Source organism: Chiloscyllium plagiosum, unplaced genomic scaffold, assembly GCF_037043375.1.
Source record: "Chiloscyllium plagiosum isolate Xiang-an unplaced genomic scaffold, Cpla_swu_hap1 HiC_scaffold_34, whole genome shotgun sequence".
NCBI lineage: Eukaryota > Metazoa > Chordata > Chondrichthyes > Orectolobiformes > Hemiscylliidae > Chiloscyllium > Chiloscyllium plagiosum.
Genome location: NW_028270172.1, coordinates 37635982 through 37662273, shown reverse-complemented (window position 1 = coordinate 37662273; position 26292 = coordinate 37635982). Strand labels below are relative to the sequence as shown.

At 40.9% G+C, this 26292-nt stretch overlaps 1 long non-coding RNA gene across 22 annotated transcripts in view; it reads right to left on the bottom strand.

Annotated features, from left to right (window-relative positions):
* The window catches only part of LOC122564379 (uncharacterized), a 231353-nt gene that overhangs the window by 21235 nt on the left and 183826 nt on the right, over window positions 1-26292 (bottom strand). For 13 of the 22 annotated variants that reach the window (XR_015752849.1, XR_015752852.1, XR_015752851.1 and 10 more), the window contains 2 exons: window positions 16217-16287; window positions 3692-4990 (listed from right to left, as the gene is read on the bottom strand). The exons of 1 other annotated variant lie outside the window; for it this stretch is intronic. This is a non-coding gene — a long non-coding RNA (uncharacterized LOC122564379). Of the gene's footprint in view, window positions 1-3691; window positions 4991-16216; window positions 16288-26292 lie in introns of those variants that run through there. 8 more of the 22 variants (XR_015752848.1, XR_015752855.1, XR_015752871.1 and 5 more) reach the window with 3 other exon arrangements.

Below are 26292 nucleotides of genomic sequence, written 5' to 3'. Positions count from 1 at the left end.
GCTGCAGTGTTCCAATGAAATATAATGCAAGATGGAGGAACAACACTTCATGCTCTCCTTAGGAACTGTACAGCCTCAAGGTCTCAACATTGAATTAAGTAATTTCAGAAATCAACTGCTTTTATCTGTCTACCATTTTTCTTACAATCTCATCCTCCCATTCATCCCCCAGAGTGAAGTCATATTTTATCTTGTTGACTTTGCATTTAATAGCAAGGACTCATTCTCTCCCTTTCACACCTTAATATTCACCCTTTTTATATCTCTTTATGTCTTTCCCCACTATTAACAATCCCTTTGTCTTTTGCACTAGGTCTCTATATTATCTGAGGTCTTGATCCACCTCTCCTTCTGTCCAATGTGGAAAAAAAAACTATTTTCCAACACCTTTCAGTTCTGACAAAGTCATACCGAAACATTTTTCTTTTGACAGATGCTGCCAACTTGCTGGGTTTCTCCAGTGTTCTGTGCTTGTTCCAGATTTCCAGATTCTGAAATATTTTGCCTTTATTAGGGTCCCACTATAATTCACTGACCCTTCTGAGGGACCAAAGGCAATATCTACAGCAAAGTTTTTTTTTGATTTCTTATGGTGTGGAAACAGGCCCTTCGGCCCAACAAGTCCACACTGACCCACCGAAGCGCGACCCACCAAAGCGCAACCCACCCATACCCCTACATTTACCCCTTACCTAACACTACGGACAATTTAGCATGGCCAATTCACCTAACCTGCACATCTTTGGACTGTGGGAGGAAACCGGTGCACCCGGAGGAAACCCACGCAGACACGGGGAGAACGTGCAAACTCCACACAGTCAGTCGCCTGAGGCGGGAATTGAACCCGGGTCTCTGGCGCTGTGAGGCAGCAGTGCTAGCCACCGTGCCACCCACATATTAGTTGCTAGACTTCATCAAATTTATAGTCCAAGGACTCATTCTCTCCCTTTCAGACCTTAATATTCACCCCTTTTATATCTCTTTATGTCTTTTTCCACTATTAACAATCCCTTTGTCTTTTGCACTAGGTCCCTTTACTTTCATGATTATTATCGAACTGGAGCAATATGCAATGTCTAAAATGTGTAAAATGTGTTGGATGCTTGGCTTTTTATCTATAGAATTGGCATCTACTTGCCTTTGAGTTTCCCACCTCAAATGGGACTATATAATCTCTGTTCAGTTACTCTGAATCCCAATAAGTTCTTTTTATTTTCAATTTTTCTGACCCCGGCTGTAACCCACCTAATGGTTTAATAGCTTTAGAATCATATAGTAAATATCACGAGGGGAAATAAAATCATATTGCACATGCCCTTCATATATATGACCTGTGCCAAAGACCTGGGGGTCACAGATAACAAAGTACTCTTAGCAGTACAGTGTGCAAAGGGCTTTAAATTACTTAGAGGAACATAGCCCTGCTGAAAAAATATTTAGGCCAATTTTTTAAATGTTGTGCCATACAGCATGGAAACACTCCCTTCAGCCGATGTCATCTGTACCAACTAGGTTTCCTAAACTGAACTAATCCCATTTGCCTGTGTTTGGCCTATATCCATCTAAACCTTTCCCATCTATGTGTCTGTCTAAATATCTTTTAAATGTTGTAATTGTACCCACCTCTACGACTACCTCTGGCAGCTCTTCCATATATGCACCACCCTTTGTGTGAAAAAGTTGCCCTCGGGTCCCTTTTTAAATCTTTTCCCTACATGCCCCGGAACACAGTGAGTAGCGAGCCCTGTTAAGAGCATGGGTTGCGAGCCCTGAAGCATTGCACAGGCAGTGGGTCCTGGGAGGAGACTGGTGTGAGGGAAGCCGTCCTGGCACTTACCTTGGAGTAACTGAGTGCCGGTATGGAGCGGACTGGGATTTGGAGCGGAGGGGGAACGGCTGTTAAACTGGGGTCTGCCGTGGGCGGTCAGACCATGTGCAGAGGCCTTGTGCTGAGCTGCAACAATGAAAGTGTATTTGAAACATCCTACCTGTAATGTCAATCCTTCAATGTTCTCCTACTTTTAACTTATTTTTCAACTCTACGTAATGCAACTACTTTTATTCCTCTGTTTTATCCAAGAACATAGATACTTGTACCTAAGAAGTCACCATAAGAAGGCAGACATTGTAAAAGCTCTTCATTGTAGTCCAACAATGAAGTACCTGTGACAAGAAAAGAATATTGTAATGTTGATTGTATGCTGACTATCCCTAATCAGTCCTTGCCTTTCCAAATGTACGTTGATCGTGTCTCTCAGAATTCCTTCCAATAACTTACTCACTACTAACATTAGGCTCACCAGTCTTTGATCCCTGGCTTTTCCTTGCCGCCTTTCTTAAATAGTGGCACAACATTCTCCTTTACCTGAACTGCCAAGCTATTTCAGGTCTCTTTTTTGCCCTCTGATTTCCCTCTTAGTTGTACTCTTCCCCCGCCCCCAATACTCATCAAGGGATTCATGAACCCAGCTGTCTATATCTGACATATGCTTTCTTCATTTTCTTGACCAGAACCTCGATATTTGTAGTCACCCAGTGTTCCCTACTCTTGCCACACTAACAGGAACATGTTGGCCTTGAACTCTCGTTATGTCGCTTTTAAAAGCCTCCCACTTGTCAGATGTCCCTTTACCTGTGAACAGCCTCCCCCAGTCAACTTTTGAAAGTCCCTAACTAATACATCAAAATTAGCCTTGCCACAATTTAGAAAATTAACTTGTGGACCAGGCCTATCCTTTTTCATAACTATTTTAAAACTTATAAGATTATGATTAATGGTTCCAAACTGCTTCCCCGTGACTAACATCTCAGTCACTTGCCCTGCCTTGTTTCCCAAGAAGAGGTCGAGTTTTGCCCCATCTCTAGTAAGTCCATCTACATATTGATTGAGAGACTTTTTCTGAACACACTTAACAAATTCCTCCCCACCAAACCCCTTAACAATGTGGCAGTTTGGAAAGTTAAAATTCTGTATATTACAACCCTATTATTCTCATGGCTATCTGTGATCTCCATATATATTTGCTCCTCAATTTTTCATTGGCTGTTGGGGACCTATAGTATTATCTAATCAAAATGATCACCCACTTTTTGTTTCTCAGTTCCACCTGTAGAGCTTCACTGCATGATCCCTCAGGAATATCCTCTAAGTACTGCCATAATGTTTTTCCTCATCAAAAACTCATCCTCTCTTGCTTCACCTTCTTTCCTTCCTACTAGTATCTGTACTCCTGGCATTGAACAGCCAGTTCTGGCCCTCCATTAGCCATGTTTTTGTAATAGCTATGATATCCCAGGCCCATGTTCCCACCTATGCCCTGAGTTCATCTGCCTTACCTATTCAAGCCTTTTCATTGAAATAAATGCAGTTTAATTCATCAGCCTTCCCTCATTCCCAACTGTGTTCTTGCCTTCCTTGTCTATTTAACTTGCTCTCTTTAACTGCTGTACCTCAATCTTCTGTCTTGCCTCATGACTGTTTATGGTCCTAGCCCCCTGCCAGACTAATTTAAACCCTCCCAGGTTGTTCTAGTAAATCTCGTTAACAGGATATTGGTCCCACCCAGTTAAGGTGCAACCAGTCCCTTTTGTACAGGTCACTTCTGCTCCAGAGGAGTTCTGCTGCCTGTGAATGTGGCGCCAGGGAGCCATAAATCCAGGTCCTTTCATCTGTAAGCCAACATTAAACAGATTAAATATTCATTTTTTATTGTAAATGTTAATGCGATATGCAACAATTCTAATGTGACAGTTTCTAGCAACCTTCTTCCATATTATATAAATAACAAAACTCAAGAGGCATGTGCATATTTTTAATCATTTGACAGTGAGAATCTTGATCTTTCCCCTTTTGGCTAATGGGTATTGAGATTGTTTGTTGCCCTTGTGTCACCAAGGTATCTAAATCACTGCACAACTAGAATCCAACTTAGGAACTCGGAAAAGTAACAATAGAAAATGGTCAAATCACTTCGTATGTCACACCACATCTGTGGAGAGAAATAAAGTCAATGTTTCAGGTCAAAGATTCTTCACCAAGAACAGGATGAAAGGTTTTCATTGAATTGGAATATTAACTCTGTTACTAGCCACTGATGCTTTCTGGTTTGCAATATTCTAGTATTTTGTTTTTTTATTTCAGATTCTAATATGTACAATACTTAGGTTAGGATACTCAGATGTGTTATGATTGGACAGTTCCTCATCCCACTGACCAATTGCAAGTGTGCTGGTGAAACACTAAAATGTTATTTGCCTTATGAAATCTATTAAAACTCGATGTCTTTTTTTTTAAATCGATGAAGAGTTATTACTTGTTCCTTCCCCTACTAGGTTAATGTTCATGGAATAAATCTTTGGTGAGGTGCTTAATGAAAGGGCAAGCTCTAACCAACAAAAGTGTTGAATTAAATCACAGTGCATGATTAACCCATGTCCATTCAATATAATGCAGAGAGAGTAAAAGCTTTGTGATCTTATTTGAAAGATTGCTGTGTGTGATTATCACAAATCACACTGTCCACTGGATACAGGGGTCATACAATCATAACTTGGTGGACTTTCTCTTCATGGATGGAAATATCACTGGCAAGGCCAGCACTTGTCAACTGCCTAAATGCTCATGAGAATGTGGTGATGAGCCATCTTGATGAACTGTTGCAGTCCAGGTGATGTGCCATCTACACTGCTTTTGAAGAGTGAGTGCCAGGATTGTGACTAAGTAACAGTGAAGAAATAGCAATATAATCCCCCAAATTGAACATTGTGTGACCTTAAGCAAACTTGCAGGTGGTTGTGATTCGATTTGCTTGCTGCCCTAAGTGGTGGAGGTCACAGAAATAGTAGGTGCCACTGAAGAAACCTGGATGAATTCCAGCAATGTATCTTGTTCTTACTACGCACTGCTGCCATGATGGTGAAGGTAATAGATGAAGTACTGATCAGTAGGCTGCTTTTTCTTCCTTTTCCACTCTCTCTTCAATGTCTTCAACTGCAAATAAGAAAGGCTGATTCAGATGAATTTAGATTTATCCTTTATCCTGGAAGAGGCTCTGCCCTCTTTAATAGCCTGTGAAGTGCAACATATCAGGCTGTTCTCTCTTTGTACCGGTAAGTTCCATATTCAATGACTAGGGTATATATTGAACCTGAGCCAGACAAAATAGGTTGGAATCATGGCCAAATTGGGCCAGTGGTTGGAATGCCCTGCTCTGACCAACTTCAGGCTAGATGAGGGAAAAAAACAGATCTGAAATTTTCCTTTCATGTAAATAAAGTACCTCTGAAAATTTGAGCAGTACTGCATTTGCATTTCTTGATGTCATGCCAATATTTGAACAGAAACACCTGTTGCCATTTCACCAGCTCTTCTATTAATGTTTCAGTGCTTAACCATCAAAGCAAGTTTGATTAGTTGAAGCTATAACTGAAGTTTTGTTGGCTTGATTACAGTTGACTGAAAAGTGTGCAAAGTGCTGCTCTGGGGCCTTTCCCATCTGAGACTGGTGACAGCAAAGCCTTCAGGCAGCAATGTAGCAGCAGATTTTGTAAGGCCGAATCTAATTCAATTAGAATATTTACCGTGTTGGTATCTGGGACAGTGTAATGTTGGTGGTCACGTAAAATGAATAAATCAGAGCATGAAGTGTCTCAAATAGACACAGAAACTACCAACATGTAGTGAAAAAGAAAGTCTTACGTTTATTTAATGCCTATCATGACTTCTGGGTGTTCCCTTTATAGCCAACAAGCTATTTCACTCACTGATCTAATGCAGAAAACACTGCAAGACTTCACAAATTACAAATAAATGATAGTCGTGTAAACTGTTTGATGTTGGTTGAGGGATAAATAGTCACAATGATGAATCAAAACCAGGAAGGTTTTTTAAACATTATAGCTTTTAATTCTAAAATATGTCTTTTCAAAAAAAGTGCTACAGATAAAGAAAAATTGCCCGTGTAAATTTAGTTACAGTGTGGCTAAGCCCAGTGTTAGGCCATTGGAATATCACACCTGTACAGAGTTGGGGAAATTTAAACAGGGAGTGATTTAACAAGAAGAGATAATATGTAGTTAAAAATCACACAACACCAGGTTATAGTCCAACAGGTTTATTGAAAGCACTAGCTTTCGGAGCACTGTTCCTTCATCAGGTGGTTATGATAATATGGAGACTAAGTATACCCCTGTTCCCAGCAAAAAGACAGTGCTTGCCAAAATATTTGTTCTACCCTCTAGAAATATAGAAAAGTGTTGAAAACTCATTGCAATACTAGGCCGTGTGTTGTCTAGACATTTTAGTGTGTGAACTAGAGCACTGCGAGGGCTACGGCTTTGAGAACAGTCATTTAAACACACCTGCAAAGCAGGTAAAATGAAGAACAGCTGTCGCTCACTCTGAGTGTTGCAGCCAGTACAATTGGAATCAAGTCAAAGGAATTTCAGCTGACAAAACCACGAATGTCATAATCAATTGCTCAACAACCAAAGTCAATGTTACTGGTGGCATCCGGGAACAGCTGCAATGTTTTTCTATCACTAATAATTCAAAAACTATCTCTTCTTTGTCTTTCATCTTTTTGTATTCAGATCTAATTTCTACTCTGTGCATTTGTGTGTTGATACTATTTCTTACATGGAATAATTAATAAACTTACACTTTTTTGTGCTTCAAGAAAGCCTGGTTTAAATGGCTTCTTTAAAAACATAAGTTCATTGGGTCTAAGGGAATGTATCTACAAGGAAAGGGATTCTTTTTGAATTGACCTTTATATGACTAACCAAAGAGGTGGGTGAATAATCAAGGAGTCAGTTCATTCCTCCTCATCTGGGAGCTTAGTGTCTTGATGTATCCCAGCTGCAACTATAAAATGTTGGAGAAGCTCACCTGAGGTCTAGTCAGAGAACAGTGAGAAGACTTGCAAGTACTGTCCTGAATTTCTGTGAGTAGTGTCACTGTCCCTTGGAGGACAAATGGACTTTAAGCTTAATGTATCTTCCAATCTTCAGTACTGTATTGGAGCCTGTGCTACATTCTACTTGTAGAGCAGGTCTTGAACCAATAACACAGAGTGCACCCATGACCCCAAAAAGCAATATTAACAGGAGTGGAAATGCTGTCGGAAAAGATCGTGATCATTATGTTTCTCGCCACTCCAGTTGAATGACCAAGGTATCTGTACAGGTCAGCAAAGCAATTTTGTACATGTACCAATACACCTCAGTCACTATGGGAAATTTGAAAACTAAAATCAACATTGGCAATCTTGGTATTTTGATTTGGTTTTTACATGTACCTAAACGCATCCATAATCTTGACCTGAAGGGCCACTGGACCAGAAACGTTAACTCTCATTTCTCTCCACAGATGCTGCCAGACCTGCTGGGATTTTCGAGCAATTTCTGCTTTTGTTTCAGATTTCCAGCATCTGCAGTTCTTTCAGTTTTTTTAAATACATAATCTTGTTGGCACCTAACATCTATGAATCCTTGTGAACTAGCTTTCCTGCTTTCACTGCTCATGGGAAACTTAGTAATGGATTTTTTAAAAATCCAAGGCAAAAACAATGCTGGTGATAGGCTGTTAACTATCATAGGAAGAAAGGGTTTTCAGCCAATTAAAACAAAGTCTCAAAATACCTGCATCTCATTATTACTGTACTTTCAAATGAACACTTCACTGTTGTCCCAAGTTAGTGGCCTTAATGATTACAATGGTTTTGGCCAAAGAACATGCAAAGCATGAAAGAAATAACAACAAAATGGACAAGTAATGGACATCCAGTCTGCTAGTAAAGCTTAAAACAGGGATCGATACAAATGCTGAGAGTTTTGAGCTTGATTCCAGATCGTGCACACATTCAAGTTAAATAACGTGGAGAAGGTAATTCAATATTTCTTCTTCCTTAGCTATTTTCCCATTGAGAGCTATTTTTATTCATTCACAAGATCTGACCATCACCAGAATTATTAAACCAGAATTAATTGTTTATGTCTAATTGTGCAGAGGGCAGTAAAGGGCCCTGTGGGTTTGGAGTCAAATGTAGGCAAGATCAGGTATGGATGACAGAATTGTCACAATGTCTCATCTTGAGCTGCTGCTTACAAATTAAATAGCAGTCATCAACTCTGAATCTTCAAACAGGTTATTAAATATTAAGGGAATACCTGTTACTTGAATTTTCACATGACATTCTCATTCATGTGAAAGAGAGGGGATGAGTAACATTACTTTTGTTCCTGTATCGTATGTGCAATTCTGAAAGACCAGGCCACAGTTAACACCCAGAATGGTTGTAATACTAATGTTTGTCTGACTTGTTTCGACAACTTGTCATCACAAATGTCATCCACAAGATTTTCTTGAACTATATCTTCCCTTTTATCTTCTTGCTGCTTTGCCTGCATGCAACTTTCTATTTTTCTCCTCCCACTCTGCAAATAGCTGGAGTTACTTTGATCATTATCTCTTTATTTCAAAAAGTTCAAAAAGTCCACCTTTTAAAATTCCAAAAGGCATGGGGCTGATGTTTATAAGTATTATCAAAACTTGTCTTGAAAACTGACTTTGACATGCTTTATAAACTCTTAATAATTTGTGATTCCTTTTTGATGTGGAATATTCTGACCTAAGCTTTCCACCCCCTCACTTTAACCCTTCCTTGAATGGGATTGGAAAAGCAGGGTGGGACAGAATTTCTGCCTGTCTCTGAATTCTCCCTCCCTTGCCTTGATTCTGTATTCAGTCCTACCTACATTTACATGTATGTGACAGCCTTCTCCCCAGATTCTCTGGGAATTAGAGATCCATCTACAGAAATTGCTATGAGCAACACAGAGAACAAAGCATTGGGACAATAAAAGCAAATGTATTTTCTTTAAAGAATCTTTGAATACTTTTGTTTACTAGTTGCAAAAAGCATTGGAGATATGTGAAAAGGCTGATTCACTGAGAATAAGGTATAAGGAGCGCTGTGTGAGTTTGAACATGTTGGATCAACAACAACATGACTGTGGATTTGGAAGAGGAAGTCAGGTGATATGATCATAGCTATCTGCCCAGTGGGAATTTGCAACCCTATTCCACCCACCCCAATTTGGGAATTATGCCAGTCAGTGTCTTGTTGCACATTATTTGGGGGTCTCTTACTCACCATGCTTCTGTTGTATAATGGGATTTATGAGTAGTTGACTGGTTCCTTTTCCTAACAGCATTGAATTCTGGGATCCTGAATAAAATGTTCAAAAATGTGTGTACACTCTGACATTTGCTTCTTGGCACCTCATTGACAGCAATGCCAATTCTAGTTGGATATATTCTCGAAGGTTTAATTATATTACCCATTTCCTTCAACTGTCCTGCTCAGTAATACAGGGAGGCTATGGCATAACGGTATTGACATCCAATACAGTAATCCAGAGACTGAGGCTAATGCTGTGGGGACATGGGTTCCAGTAGCACCATGACAGAAGGTGAAATTTGAATTAATGAAAATCTGGAATTAAAAGCTGGCTTAATGGTGACCACTGTCAAGTTTTGTGAAAACCCTTGTGGTTTACTAATGGCCTTTTTAGGGAAGGAAATATACCATCCTGGGAATTACCATTGAGCAGAAACACAGCTGGACTCACCATATAAATGCAGAGGCTACAAGAGCAGGTCAGAAGCTAGGAATACTGTGATGAGTATCTCACCACCTGGTTCCCCAAACCTGTAAAAGTCTATTAGTCTCTGTGTAACAATATTCTCCCTTTTCAGTGCTGGCCAACTACTGAAGTCAATTGCCGCACATTGAGATATCTCAGTACTTGTTCAATAACACACCAATTGAGGAATTTAAGGAAATAGGGAAGTTCCATTACATCCATTACAATGCTGTTAATAAACCAGATTTCAAATTAAAGGGCTCCATTTTCGGAAGATGTTTAAGGTGATATAAGAGAGACTGGCCTTTCATACAGCACAACAATAATGGGAAACATTATTTAAATTTGAAGAAACAATAAATTGCAATTGAAGGTAATGGCATAATTGGAACCTTTAATGTACATTAATAAAAACAGAAAGTGCTGGAGAAACTCAGTAGGGCTGGCAGCCTATGCCGAAAGAGAAACATTTCCAGTCTGATATGACTTTCTATTGTTCTGAAGAAAACTTAAAACATCAAGAAAGCTCCTTGTTCTTCTTTAGATAATTCCATGAGAGTTTTATTTGCATCTGAGCTGGCAAAAAGTTTAATAATGATCCCAGAAAACACATCCACAACAGTGAGGAACCAGCTTGGATTACATGCAGAAGTCTATAGTAAGGATAGAAACCACAATATCCTAACTCAAACATGAGACTGCTATTACTGAACCAAACTGATCTGCATGGCTGGAAAATAACAAAAAATGAGAAAGACAGACATTTCCTGTCTCCTCCTCCCATTCCATCTTTGAGCTGTCTGTCAATGGCTTGTACAATAGTTCCAATAAACTGTAACACATGTTTTAAGAACAATTGGCAGGATCATTTAAGGATCTGACTGATGTGGGCTATGGAAAATTGTTTGACAGAATTGGGTGATAATTCAGCAAAGTCCATTTTGACATCAGGAGCAATCTGTGCCATTCTTTTATGCTGTTCACAAGCATACGGTGAATTTTTCAACAGGCAGTGGCAAGTTGCCAATTGATAGTGAGCTTTGCTAATTAAATGCTTTGTTAATGGCCAAGACACCTCATTAATATTTGGCCTCCTTTTTTTAAATTCATTCCCAGGATGAGGGTGTTGCTGGCCAGGCCAGCATTTATTGCCCATCCCCAATTGCTCAGAGGGCAGTTAAGAGTCAACCACATTATGGTGGGTCTGGAGTCACATATAGGCCAGATCAGGTAAGAATGACAGTTTCCTTCCAGGAAGGATATTAGTGAACCTTACTATGAGCTCAATGTCAGAAATCTCAATAAGAAACCAGAGCAAGTACTTGGTGGATTCAGCTCACCACTTGCACGAACAATCTTCATGTTGGAAACTGGGTACTAACATTTCAGGCATGCTCCATATGAACCGGCCACATGCATCCACATCCACATGCATTGGCATCCGATACACATCATGGCACATCTCCAATTCACTTCCAGAGGTTTCTGCACTTCAACGCTGCACTTGCAACTATGGCTGTAATGTTGTAAGAAGGAGGCTGTGCACTCAGGAACATACACCCAGCTCATCGAGTGGAGCAGGGGCCAGCTCCAGCTCTTCACTCACTGTCATATCTCCTTTTACTCTGATCTCACCTGGATGCTCACAGCATCTCTGTCTTGCATTGCTTTGCCTTTGCCCCTACAGCTCACATTACTGCGGTCTTGCCTCGCAGTTTAACATAGACACAAAGACAGGAGGCTTGTCATGGTTGTCAGCAGTCAAATCAAGGGGGATAGCCTTTGCTTTGGGGTGTCTGGCACAGGAAACCCAAGGCAACCTCCTAATAAAGGCTGCATGCATGGTCAAGACCATAATTATCTCCTTATGAGGGTTGAGGAGCTGAATATTGGGCAGCCCACTACCCACCCTGACTCTTCCCATCTGACAATGGTCAGTTTTCCTCCTGGAATAAGAGAGGCAGGTCTTATGGTGATTGAAAGTGAGTGGAATAGTCATTAATGTTAGTGTGAATGGGAAGTGTCCTGAGTGAGTGAGTGATGTAGACAGAGTGGGCACACAAAGGGTTAGTGGTGTCAGGGGATAGGTCGGGTGACAATGATTGAGCAAAGATGTTGCATGTGATAGTGAAAGTAGTGGATTATGAACCTTTGTAGGCAGTGAGTAGCAAAGATAGTGTGAGGTATCAGAGAGGAATTGGTGGCACTTAGCCTGAGGGAATGGAGAAGGTCATTGAACTGCTTTCTACAGTGCTGTGCATTCTTCCAGACAGCTGAGTTTGTTCTAACCAAGGTGGCAATCTCAGACCAGAGTAACATTGTCTGGTGTCGTGATCTCTACTTCTAGTCCTGAGGGAGTAGTAAGTTCTACCACCCCACCCAGTAGAACCTCTAAGACCCTCCTCACATTGCAAGGTGCCAATGTCACTATTCTGGGGAAATGTCAGGAACTGTACACAGCAGTTCCGACTGTCAGTGTTTGTTTGGGTGCATCACAGGTTTTCAAAAATGGTGTAGGTGCATTAAATGCTGGTCTTTTGGCAGATATCTGCTGAGTGGCATGTCATTCTGTGAATGGTAGGTGTTAGAGGCAGAAACCGGATGTGAGCGATGCCACGGGGGTGTGATAGATAATTAAAGTGGCGAGTTTAGTGAGACATAATGAGAGAATGTGCTAGGTCTTGCAGCAAAAAAACTTGCAAAGAATTTGCACAACTCAAACTTAGCTAAACTTGAGCCCAATATTTAATACTTTCTTTTCCAAAACACCTTACACCCAATTTGCTGATCAATGATTCCATCCTCTTTTTCAAGCTGGTTTTACTTTCATACACTATTCCCAAATTTGCCTGTTTTCCAGCAGTCTTTTTTTTTTCCTGAGGCTTCCCAAATCCTTGATTATTTACAGTCCTTTTGAGTCATTACTGAGTTAAGACTTCTGTACATCATTGGACTGAAGTTACATAATTCCACTCTTATTCGTGTATGGTTTTCTCTTTGTTTTACAATATTACTTTCTCATTTTCTAAAGATATTAATAAACAAGTTTTCTGTTTTGAAATGCTGACTTTTCTGGGTCTTTTTTTTTTTACAGATGCTGACATGATCTGTTGTGTGTTTTTGCTTATGTTTCAGGATTTCCAACATTTGCAATAAATTTTGCTTTCTCATTCTGCACTTGGACCCGTTTGAGTTTGCTGCTTTTCAATGGACTGAGATTTTCCCAATGTAATTAAACCTTAAGAAACAGGTAAAATGTACAACATGCACTCCATGTATACCTAGCTATCTCACAAAGGCAGTGTCTCAATGATCCAAGAAAATGCAATGGAAGTTAACCCTATAGGAGCTATAAGTGCCATATGGGACAGATTTACCACAACTAGCCCTGCATTATCTCAGTGCAATTTAAGATTAACTGATTTGAGAGGATGCAATTCTAAATCATTAAGAAAAAACTTCAAAGAAAATGCAAATATCAGTATGTTGCCATAGTCTGACTAGGCCATAGAGTTGCTCTCTCATTAAAGGGAGAGACAACTAGTGGTGATTTAACCTGAGGGCCACCATACCTCAAGTGAGGGGAAAAAGATTGGGGAGAGTCCTTCATGGTAATCTCAGACAGTGTGGGGACTGAACCTATGCTGTTGGCATCACATTACTTTATAAGCCAACTATCCAGTCAATTGAAGTAAACCAACTCCCACAAATGGTAGTACATTAACCCAAATAGTATTCTGAATTTCCTGTGTTACATCACAAGAATTGCTTGCTGTGCACAATCATATGTTATAAACACAAATATGAAATAACTGTGAGCCTTATTTTCTTCTATCTTCTCCTTAAACCATTGGATAGAAATTAGTTCTGTTCCATTTTTAGCACATAACAAGTGGTGCATAGATCCTGATCAGAAGGCACAAAACTCACCTGAAATTCATCCTCAGGCCTCATTTCAAAAACTGGTTGAGCCCTTGTGCTATTGCCTATGATCAACTTTTGGCTCTGTGTCTTGCCAGCAGAAACCCACAGGTGAATGCAGGAAATGTGAGGTGGCAGGAAATTGGGGGGGGGCGTAGTTGTGGACAGCAGCAGCTGCCTTGCTCTTTCTGAGTCCAAATCAAACTTGTGTAAAATCAAAAATTACCTTCTTGTTCTTTGAAGCCAAATCTGAGGAGAGCATGTGCAGTGTCTGGTCTGTTCATTGCTGAACCAGAAGAATTTTAAAGTGGGCTGTAGCCATGTCAGTATTATGTTCAAGGACTGATACCTATTTCAGGTAGTTGTTCCCCTACATCTGAAAAATAGCCAACCCAAATTCAGGGCAGGTTTCTGGCAGTTCTGTAGAAGGGTCACTGGACCCGAAATGTTAACCCTGCTTTGTCTCCACAGATCCTGCCAGACCCACTGACTTTTCCTAGCAGTTTTTCTTTCTGATACTCATGATTCAGGACTCATGAATTGATCCCTGTTGCACTGATTTTAAAGTGGGCCACTGGTCCAATTTCTACCCAAGTATGAATGTCTGTTTCTGGTCCATTTACATGGGCATCAGTTGTCTGCTCCATCATAATGCAAATAATCATTATTCATGTTTGAGCAGGCCACACAAGTACCAGGCATTGCAGTCATGTCTGGAATTCTGATTCCATTTTCTGATTCTGTGACTCACTCTAGGCTAATATGCCCTCATCCAGCAGAAGTTACGGATAGTGATCAAGAAAATGAACAAAAGCACTGACTTATCATTCCTGTTTCTAGCTCAGGAGTGAAAGTTTCAATTTTCATTAGATGGCTCAGTCACTTGCTGAAAGGCTGGCCAAGTCACCCAAGTTGACTCTTGAAAACAAAACTTGGGGGAGGGGCTCCAAACGTTCTGCTCAGTAAATGCTGCGGGCTGATCAGAGACTGTCAATTGTCACATTCGTCAGTGCTTTTAAGAAGGCTACAGAAGGGAAGATAACCAACATTAGATGACCAAGGTGTCAAGCAACTACTTTTTCAGGATGGGATAGTTTTCTGGGATTGGATGGGGGATCAGTGGAGTTGGAAGTAAGAACGAGAAGTTGTCTCTTAGTAGCCATCCTCTGCCCTATATTTATTCCTTCATTTGTGCACAAATTAGTACATGTCGAAGGTCCCCTCCACTCAATTGATAGGCTGCCTACACCAATCTACCACTCAGATGGGCAGACTTTTTGACACACCTATGGGATGAAATAATTACAACACAGGTAGGGTAATTGGTCCTTAAATGATCATTAATTGACTACTTAGAGACCTCAGGTGGCAATGAAACAGGTATTTTGAGCCTGGGCTTTCGTACCTAGAACTTAGTTTAGATAGAGGCTGGAAGAAAGGTGGTGTCTGGGATGCCACCACACTATCTACAATAGTTTCTAGTCCTCAGGTTTGCCACCTCTTGGATTGGAAGTTTCCATGGTGGTCACTGATTACGCCACTTGACCTACTTGCAAGCCCAGCTTTGACCAGGTGTGCATGAAACCTGAGGCCTTTCATACTGTCAATATGCCTCTGTCCATTTGTTCTTTAAATCTACTGAGCATATCGTGATTTCTTTAAAAATGCAAACTTGATTTGAAGAGATTTTCTTAAGGAAATTGTGCAATTAAATGTTGACAAAAAGCATCTTATTTTTGAGTTGAAGGTATTCCATAAAGGTTTGAAATTTTCATCCATTCCCTTACTACTTTAAAATATGAGTTGGAGCTTTCTGTTTGCTGCAGGTAATCTGGTGTAATCTGAGCTCCCTTCCTAAAAGGTCAGAGGTCACATGTAATATGCTGGCCGTTGGCAATAAAGCAATAACACTGATGAAGTTGCAGTGTTACCACCATTCCTGAACCTTTTAGTTTTACAGCATTCAAGCTTTCAAGCTTCAAATAAAAACAGTTGAGGGACTTGAAAACTTCATGTCACCTCTTGTCTGTTGGAATAAGAAGCTGTAAACCTCCAGATGTCATCCAGTGACTGTTTGAAACAAAATCCAGTCACACAAGGGAGAATCTCAACTGTGTAAATTACATAATGTTGAAGCATATTTCCAACATGATTCATTCACACAGTGGTGAGACTGCTAGTGGCCGATTCTCCTCACAACTATTTGCTGCTGTGAAATGGCATGTGCAGAGTGGTGGGAGTAATGAAAGCAAGATACAATTTCTTGGGCATACACACACAATGGAAAAAGAGCAACAAGAGCTTGCAATTACATAGCAACTTTAACATATTAAACTGACTGCTGTATTGGTCTAATTATCAAGCAAAATTTGACACTGAGCCACATGAGGAAATATAAGCACAGGTGTGCAAAAGCCTAGTCAAAGAGTCAACGAGCATCTTACATGAGGAGACCCAGACAGAAAGGTTTATACAGGGAATTCCAGAACTAAGAGCATAGGAAATTTGAGGCATAGCAGCAAATGGTGAACAGAATAAAAAAAGTGAGGGTGCATAACAGACACAAATTAGTTGAAATATGGAATTCTTGAAACTATGGAGTGCTGGACGAGGTTATGGAAGGATTCATAAATAATTATCAAAATACTTAATTTGTAGTCACTTCCTGTGGTGATTTCCTTAATGCTAGGATCTTTTTGAACCATCCTCTGTGGCAGTCTGGAAAGAGAAAGTAACAAATCAGTGTTTGTCATACTTACAACTTGGTGTTCGTTTTTTATGCTTTGAAATGGATGACTATCACGATGAGTTGAAAATCTATTTTTAGCTTGCCCGGTGTTATCAGACAAAGACGAACATTTCTTCTTTGCAGGGAAAAACAGGTGTCATTGCATTTGCACAGCACCTTTCATATCTTAAAAACATTTTATAACAAATTATTGTTGAACTTTGGTCACTTATCTATTAAAAGCAGCACTCAATTTAAACACAGCATGACCCCACAAAAAAGATGACCAGATCATTTGTTTTTGTTTTACTGATGCTGGTTGCGGTATAAATATTAGAGAAAATTCTTCACCTCTTCTTTCCATTATGCTATCTCATCTAAATGACAGACCTCCTGCAGTGCACTGGAATGTTGGGTTAGCCAAGCATTATCCCATTGTGACCTTATTTCAAGTCTTGAAAATTGTCATGACTCCCTTGGTTAGTGAGAACTGTGAGAGCAGCGGGCGGGGGGGGGGGGGGGGGGGGGGAGGGGCAGGATCCGTGAGAGTGAGAACTTGTTAAAGCAGGAACATGGCTCTTCCAACTCAGCTGGAGATCTATGACTGCCCTCAAAGCTCTTGATTCCGAGATTTTAGCTGGAAGTTTGCCCCAGTTTAGAAAGCCCTGGCCTAGACTTTGGGTTCAAATGCTTGCAGTGGTACTTGAACCCAGAACCTTGAAAATGGGTGTTGCCACTGAGTTGTTTGTTTACCCTTTGTTGAAGGCTCATATGCTATTTACATACACTTCTCATTCTCGATTAACCCAATTGTAGTGAAAGAGAGAAAAATAGGTGATTGGTTAGTTGATTTTGAATACTATACTGTATGTGCAATTAAACTGATATTGCTGCATGGATGGATGGATTGAAATTGATACTGCAGTGGAACTTGTTTTGCTCTCACATCAATTATAGGAAAACACTACAATTCTTTTGGAACTCTGTTAGAATGATTTGCATGACAAAATTGAATGAAATTACAAAATAGTGAGGAGAAAACCTGAACAAAATTTAAAATTCCAACCTTGGCAATGTTTTTAGCAGGGAAAAAAGAATTCTGCAAGTAATCCTTTAATGGATTAGTTTACCATACTCCACCATCTGTTGGTCTCACATGTTAGTCATTCGCCAGCCACACGCTTTCAAGCTGTCTCTCTCAGTACACAACCTCCCTCCAGGTATTTTGTGAAAAGCCACAAGAGAAACCTTCTGCATTGTCCCCTTTCTAATAAAAGAGTGTCTTTGAGACTAGCGCTAGGCTTGACAGATATACAAGGCAATCAGCTGTAATTACGAAGTGAAAGAAAGTTTTTTTATACCTTAGGGAAAACAATGTTAGACTGATAAGTTGAAGAAGTCAAGAAATGTAAATTACCACATCAATTCCCAGTTGCAGCGCTTTGCTGTGATGGCCCTGTTTGAACTTGCCTGCAACAAGGTTGATGAACTAAAGAACAAAGTTGAAAGAAAGGCTTTCTACTAATTCAATAGGACTAGATTAGCACAAGTCTCTCATAACAGGCTGCTGTCAGGTAGTTTGCAAGAATAATTAGCTTTCTTTTAACAAAACGGCACAGTGGCTCAATGGTTAGTACTGCTACCTCAGCGCCAGGGATTCAGATTTGATTCTACCCTTGAGCGACTGTCTGTGTGGAGTTTGCACATCTCCCTGTGTCTGTGGCGGTTTCCTCCAGGTGCTCCAGTTTCCTCCTAGTCTAAAAATGTGCAGATTGTGTGGATTAGCCATGAGGATTACAGGATTACAGGGATAGGATAGGAGGTGTGTCTATCCCTATTACAGGGATAGGATAGGAGGGATGTTTTTCAGAGTATTGGTGTGGATTTGAAGGGCCGCAGTGCTTGCTTTCACACTGTAGGGACTCTAAAGTTGTATGAAAAATATAGAAATGGGTTCCTTATTGACGTCTGGAAAGGTTATATAATCTTGCTCAGCAATGTAAGTTAATGCTATGTAAACATTCATTTTAAGAGAGCTAGAATACGTAAGTAGAGGTGTACTGCTTCCCAATCCAAGTTCAGCCAGTCATGTTTATTCTACAAGGACATTTGCAATACCAAAAATCAATAATACTGTGGTATTCTTGCAGCAAAACTGGATGGATTGGGAGAGTTTCAACATGGATACTTTGTGATAAACCTTTGTGGCAATCAACTATAACTCCATCTTAACTAGAAGAAAGATTAGCTGAGGTGAATTTACATTAAAATACTACAGATGCTGTTTATATGAAATAAAAGCAGAAAATGGTGGAAATATTCAGAATTAATTAATTTATTCTAAATTGCATGCCCACTGATATGAAGTTAATGACTTTAGCTATGTCCTATTATACGTTTGTAGTGGCAGCATGTATCTCTGTCTTAGTTTATTACTTGTTAAAACGTTCATTGTTTTTATCTGTGGCATATTCATGAACCTGTTATTTCCTTTCCTGATGTTATCAGATCCAATTGGGATATGATTCCATGGACAGTCTTTTCAAGCAATATCAGGTAGCAATTCCTTTTTGTTAGACCAAACGTTGAGTCAGTTTTTTTTAAATCATTAATGGGATGTGCACATTGTTGGCTAGTCTGGCATTTATTGTCCATCCCTAACTGCTCTTGAGAATGTGGTGGTGGACTACCTCCTTGAATGGCTGCAGTCCGTGTAATGTAGGTGCACACACAATGCTGTTAGGGAATGAGTTCCAGGACTTTTCCTAGCAACAATGAAAGAATGGTGATATAGTTCCATGTTAGGATGGTGTGAGGTTTGGAGGCAAACTTGCATGTTGTGGTGTTCCCATGTATCTGCTGTATTTGTCCTAGTTAGATTACAGGGTTGGAAGGTGCAATCGAAGGACCCTTGGTGAGTTGGTGCAGTACCTCTCTTAGACGCCATTAAAATGAGTGGTTGAGTGAATGTTGGAAGTGCTGGATAAGGAGGCAAGCACATGTGCTATTTTGTACTGTACGCTGTAAAGTTTCTTGAGTGCTTGGAGCTGCACTGAAGTGGAGCATAGTCCATTGCTCGATGTTTTTTACAGGGAGAGAACCACTGCAGGCTGGATCATGTCCACATACAGCATCTATACTTGGAATTTTCCAATGAGATTGAAACATGTAACTAATTTATTATACCCCATAGTCCAAAAATATTGAGTTTCATTGTCGCCATCTATGTATTATGCTGCCTGAGCTTGGCTAACAGCACAGGAAGTAAACCTAGCATCTGTGACTACATCAGGTTTAGTAGTACTGATGTCTTTATTGATCAGACTATTACGGGAAGCCACACCCCACATTGTTGATAAAGTTATAGATGGTAGAGTTCATTTCGGGATGATCTCTCACATACACGTTTTACTGGTTGGCAGATAACTAGCATGAGAATTTATTGTATCTTCTGAGGTGAGATGTTTGAGTTGGAGTTGGGTTCAAATAAAGAAAAGACCCTAGTTTGGACTGCTTAGTTACTTTGGTTATGGAGAAAGTGAGGTCTGCAGATGCTGGAGATCAGAGATGGAAATGTGTTGCTGGAAAAGCGCAGCAGGTCAGGCAGCATCTAGGGAACAGGAGAATCGACGTTTCGGGCATTAGCCCTTCTTCAGGAATGAGGAAAGTTGGTCCAGCAGGCTAAGATAAAAGATAGGGAGGAGGGACTTGGGGGAGGGGCGTCGGAAATGTGATAGGTGGAAAAAGGTCAAGGTGAGGGTGATAGGTCAGACTGGGGTGGGGGCGGAGAGATCGGGAAGAAGATTGTAGGTTAGGAAGGCGGTGCTGAATTTGATGGATTTGACTGAGACAGGCTGGGGGGAGGGGAAATGAGGAAACTGGTGAAATCCGAGTTCATCCCTTGTGGTTGGAGGGTTCCTAGCCGGAAGATGAGGCGTTCTTCCTCCAACCGTCGTTTCGCTGTGGTCTGACGATGGAGGAGTCCAAAGACCTGCATATCCTTGGTGGAGTGGGAGGGGGAATTGAAATGTTGAGCTACAGGGTGGTTGGGTTGGTTGGTCCGGGTGTCCCAGAGGTGTTCTCTGAAACGCTCCGCAAATAGGCGGCCTGTCTCCCCAATATAGAGGAGGCCACATCGGGTGCAGAGGATGCAATAGATGATATGTGTGGAGGTACAGGTGAATCTGTGGCGGATATGGAAGTTTCCTTTGGGGCCTTGGAGGGAGGTGAGGGGGGAGGTGTGGGCGCAAGTCTTGCACCTCCTGCGGTTGCAGGGGAAGGTGCCGGGAGTGGAGGTTGGGTTGGTGGGGGGTGTGGATCTGTCGAGGGAGTCACGGAGGGAGTGGTCTTTACGGAATGCTGATAGGGGAGGGGAGGGAAATATATCCTTGGTGGTGGGGTCCGTTTGGAGGTGGCGGAAATGACGGCGGATGATGCGCTGTACATGGAGGTTAGTGGGGTGGTAGGTGAGGACCAGTGGGGTTCTGTCCTGGTGGCGGTTGGAGGGGCGGGGTTCAAGGGCGGAGGATTGGGAAGTGGAAGAGATGCGGTGGAGGGCATCGTCGACCACGTCGGGGGGGAAATTGCGGTCCTTGAAGAAGGAGGCCATCTGGGATGTGCGTTTTTGGAACTGGTCCTCCTGGGAGCAGATGCGGCGGAGTCGAAGGAATTGGGAGAATGGGATGGCGTTTTTACAGGGGGCAGGATGGGAGGAGGTGTAGTCCAGGTAGCTGTGGGAGTCGGTCGGTTTGTAGTAGATGTCCGTGTTGATTTGGTCGCCTGAGATAGAAATAGAAAGGTCGAGGAAGGGGTTTGGTTACTTTGGTTTACTTACTTTGGTTATGCCCTCATGACTTAATTTCAAATTAATACTTGGAGCCTTACTGCTTGTGCTTATGTGAACTTTAATGATGATGTGATGTTCCAATGTTGACATTAAGCCAAGAATTAATTACATACTGTTTCAGCCTCAATGCATTTGATTAGGTTTGGATCATTGCCACAATGCCTTAAGTCACATTTGTTGGGTTGGTTGGTGGAGGGAAGTGGCATTGAAAGTCTGCCTTCTACCATGAAGGCCATATTCATGGATTTCAGTGCTGAGAAAATGTACCAAGTGTTTGTTCAGTGAGAATGTTTTATCATTATGAGAAGGAATCATAATGCTTGGTGGAAATTTGGGCAATTACATTCATTCCGTTGAATGTACTTTGCTAGCATGAGTGAATAGCTGGTTATGCATGTACAAAGCATTCTACTTTTTCACTTGCTGGATTTGTCTGCGGACCTAAGAGCTCTGTTTGTGCAAATGGGTGGGACGGCAATAGATTGTGCAATCCTCTTTCAGTTTTTGCCAATTCAAGTTTGTGGGCACTTGTCATCAGACAGAATTCTTTCAACCTTTCTTTTTCATGCTGCTTATGAGTCAACAAGTGTTTTTTTTCATATCTATGAATAAGGACAGAAAATCCTGTTCCATTGTGAACAGTTTGAGAGCTTTGTTCAGGCTGTCTTCAGATGTCAGGAAGTGTTTGATTTGTAATCAAGATAAGATGACCTCATCGGTACCTAGTTCTTATTGTTGTGTAAGAATGATGGTGTGAATAATGACAAGTTGTAAGAAAGTTGTCATACTATTACTGTGCAATGATTTAAAGACCTCCAAGGGTTAATAGAAAGAAATTTGTGTTGTGCTATGTTGTCAAGGGTACCAAGGAATATGAATTTGACTATAGATGTTTCATTAGGTTTACAGATGGTTTAGCATAAAGGATTCATCCAGATTGAATGTTAGTGATACATAGCACAGATGTCTGACAAGATAATCTTAGCCACTTTCAGAGCCTAACTTGCCAATGGAGAACATTTTCTTAGCTTGGATTGCTTGGAGTGGTGCTACATGATAACTTATTTTCAATGAGCTATTACATGTCAGTGTTCACATAACCAACTATACAAATTTTAGAGAGTTCCAAATGTAATTCTTGTTGATGCTGAGTTAGCTGATTTTGACCAAGAAATCAGCTTCATTCATGTTTGAGGTCCTTCGCTATCTGCTGGAAAGTCAGCATGTGTTTAAGTTGGTCAAGAACAGTATTGGATTCTCCTTGAAGTATCCTGTGTAGGATAGTCACAATACCTGTGGGACTGCATCTTAATTCCATAAGCAAAGTAGAAAAGAAATGGGACTTCACTTGTCAACTAGTAATTTAGATGCCAGTAGACTAAAGGCATATGCATTTATTTTACCAAAATAAAGGAGTGAAGATTCTTAGATAAGCTTGTTCTTCTGGAAGGGTCTTAAAACCTTGATGCATTAGAGTACCTTAAGCACTATTCGCTATGATAATGTAATAAAGGCTTATTGAGAGAACAACTTAGGATCTTGAAGGAGGAAGATGTACTGTCTGGGTCTTTGTCACAGTCTCTGTTAAAATGTTTATCACATTAGTGTAACTTGTACATAGTTGCTGTCATACAATAATCTACATCTTGTTTAATGTCATTAGATTAAACTGATTTTTCTCTATCACACAAATCCAAACAGACTCTACAGTTCCCTTCTCAAAAAAAAAGAATAGTGACAGCAAATCTACCAAATATCTCACATGACATGATGAGTGATGAGGATTCATCTGACAATACTTGTTAAGAATTTAACTGCTGGGATCGAACAGGTTCATGTCTTTTTGTGTTACAGATTTAACAGCAGCAAAATAAGATCCTGGATGAACAAAACTGTTTCAGTATAATCAGGTATGAGATATTAAACAATACAATTGGGGGCAGTAACTTGTCTCATTAGCAGTTAGGTTGGTAAATTTAATGCATTGCTACATCTAACTTAAATTTTCGAACAAAACCATTCAGTTTAATGTATCTGTAATCCAGGTTGTGTTCATGACCAGCACTGTGGTGATCTGCTTTTTCCCTGAACTAGGGATTGTAATTTCATCTGGTAACCTGTGCTGACCATAATTAACTAAACACTGGGCTTCTGAGGCATTGGTAACTTGTCTTTAACTGCCAGCATCTCAGTACAAACTACTTACCATGGCTCCACAGTTTAAGTGGTAGAGGCAGTTGTTATGACTTAGGAAGGAGTTACAGCCCTCTAGGATTTGAGCCAGCATTGGCATCCTCTTAGAGTATGATTTACAATGTTAACTTTTCGCCTTCAGAAAAGCACAGCAAAATATTTTCAATCGTATATTTAATTAAAAGGCAGTAATTCATATTCTTCTCATAACTGCATAAACTATAGAGAGAGGGGGCAAAGGAATTAATGGAGTTACTTTTCAATAGCCTTGACATTAATTTAGGCCTTGAGAGTGAACTGGGTTAAAGCCTATAAGACCATAGGATATGGGAGCTGAATTAGGCCATTCACCCTATCAAGTCTACTCTGCCATTTGATCTTAGCTGATATTTTCTCGACCTCATTCTTCTGCCTGCTTCCTTAACCAATCAAGAACCTTCGATCTCTGTCTTAAAGACACTCAATGATCTGGCCTCCATAACATTGAGCTGCACAGATTAACCGCTTTTTGACTGAAGAAATTCCTCCTCATCTCAGTTCTAAAGGGCCATCCCTTCAGGCTGAGGCTGTGCTGTTGGGTCCTCATCTCTACCACCAGTGGAAACATCATCTTCACATCCACTCTATCCAGGCTTCTCAGTATTCTGTAAGTTGCGATCACATCCACCCTTATCCTTCCACACTCCATTGGGTACAGACCCAGAAACCTCAACTGCTCCCATGTGATAAACCCTTCATCCCCGAGATTATTCTTGTCCACCCCCTCCAGTGCCAGCACATCCTTAAATGAGGGGCCCAAACCCGGTCACAATATTCCAAATGCAGTCTGACCAGAACCTTATACAGTCGTAGCAGTACACCTCTACTTATGCATTCTAGCCCTCTTGAAATGAATGTTAACATAGCATTAACTTTCTTAACTGCCAGTTGAACTTGCATGTCAATGTTAAGATACTCCTGGACTGGGACTCACAAATCTCTTTGTGCTTCAGATTTTCGAAGCCGTTATCATTTAGAAATAGTCTATGTCTCTCTTCTTCCAACCAAAATGCATTAGTACTCACTTTCCAACATTGTACTCCATTTGGCACTTCTTTGCCACTCTCCAAACTGGAGAGCGTTCAGAAGAGATTTACCAGGACGTTGCCAGGTATGGAAGGTTTGAGTTATAAAGAAAGGTTGGATAGGCTGGCACTTTTTTCGCTGCAGTATCGAAGTTAAGAGGTGACTTGATAGAAGTTTATAAAATAATGCGAGGTATAGATAGAGTTAATGGTAGTTGTCTTTTCCCTAAATGGGAAATTTCAAGACGAGAGGGCATAATTTTAAGGTGAGAGGAGAGATTTAAAAAAGACATAAGAGGCAATTTTTTTTATACAAAGGTGGTCATTGTGTGGAATGAACTTCCTGAGGAAGTGGTAGACACGGGTACAATTACAATGTTTAAAAGACAGTTGGATAGTTACATGAATAGGAAAGGTTCGGAGGCATATGGGCCAGGAGCAGGCAGTTGGGACTGGTTTAGCTTGGAATTGTGTTTGGTGTGGACTGGTTGCACCAAAGAGTCTGTTTCTGTGCTGTATGACTCTATCCTCTCCTTCTGCAGCCTTTCCGCCTCCTCAATGCCACCTGTCCTTCCACCTGCCTTTTTATCATCTGCAAACTTAGCAACAATCCCCTCAGTTCCTTCATCCAAATCGTTAACGTATAGTGTGAATAGTTGTGGTCCCAACAGTGACCTCTGTGGGACTCCACTAGTTGCCATTTCTGAAAAAAAAGTTTATCCCTACTCTGTCTTCTGTCAGTCAGCCATTCCTCTATCCTCTATCCTGAAGAAGGGCTTATGCCCGAAACGTCGATTCTCCTGTTCCTTGGATGCTGCCTGACCTGCTGCGCTTTTCCAGCAACACATTTTCAGCTCTGATCTCCAGCATCTGCAGCCCGCACTTTCTCCTCGAAGATTCCTCTATCCATACCCAGTTCTTTGCTCCTAACAACATGGGGTCTTACCTTATTGAGCATTCTCCTGTGTGACACCTTGTCAAACGTCTTCTGGAAATCCAAATAGATCATATCCACTCGTGCTCCTTTTTAAAAATTTCTTGTTATTTTGTAAAAGAATTCTAACAGATTTGTCAGGCATGACTTCCCCTTAACAAAACCATGCTGACTCAACCCTACTTTACTATTCCAAGTACTCCGCAATCTCATCCTTAATATTGGACTCTAAAATCTTGCCAATGACCGAGGCCAGGCTAACTGGCCTACAGTTTCCTGGCTTCAGCCTCCCTGCCTTCTTAAAGAGGGATGTTATATTAGCCATTTTCTTGTCCTCAGGGACTCTCCCTAAATCCAGTGATTGTTAAAAGATCACCACCAATGGCTCCACAATCTGCTCAACTATCTCCTTCAGAACTTTGCAGTGCAGTCCATCTGGTCTGGGTGAGTTATCCACCTTCAGACCTTTCAGCTTCCAGAGCACCTTCTCTTTTGAGATGGCCACTACACCTACCTCTGCCTTGACCCTCTTCAGGTTCTGGCATGCTGCTCAGATCTTCCACTGAGAAAACCAATCCAAATACCTGGTCGGTTCATCTGCCATTCCTTTTTCCCCATTACTACTTCTCCAGCCTCATTTTCCTGTGGTCCATTGTTCACTTTTGCCTATCATACCTTTAAATATCTAAAAGAAAGCTCTTGCAATCTTCCTTTACTTTACTATCTAGTTTACTCTCATATTTCATTTTCTCTTCCCTTATTGCTTTTTTCCTCTGCAAATTTTTAAAGGGTTCATCATCCTCTGGCTTCCCACTAATCTTCACCACACTGTATGTTTTTCTTTTGCTTTTATGTTTTCCCTACTTCCCTTCTCAGCCATGGTTGTCTCATCGTCCCCTCTTGGGATGAATTTCTGCTGTGCCTCCCAAATTATCCCCAGAAACTCTTGCCATTGCTG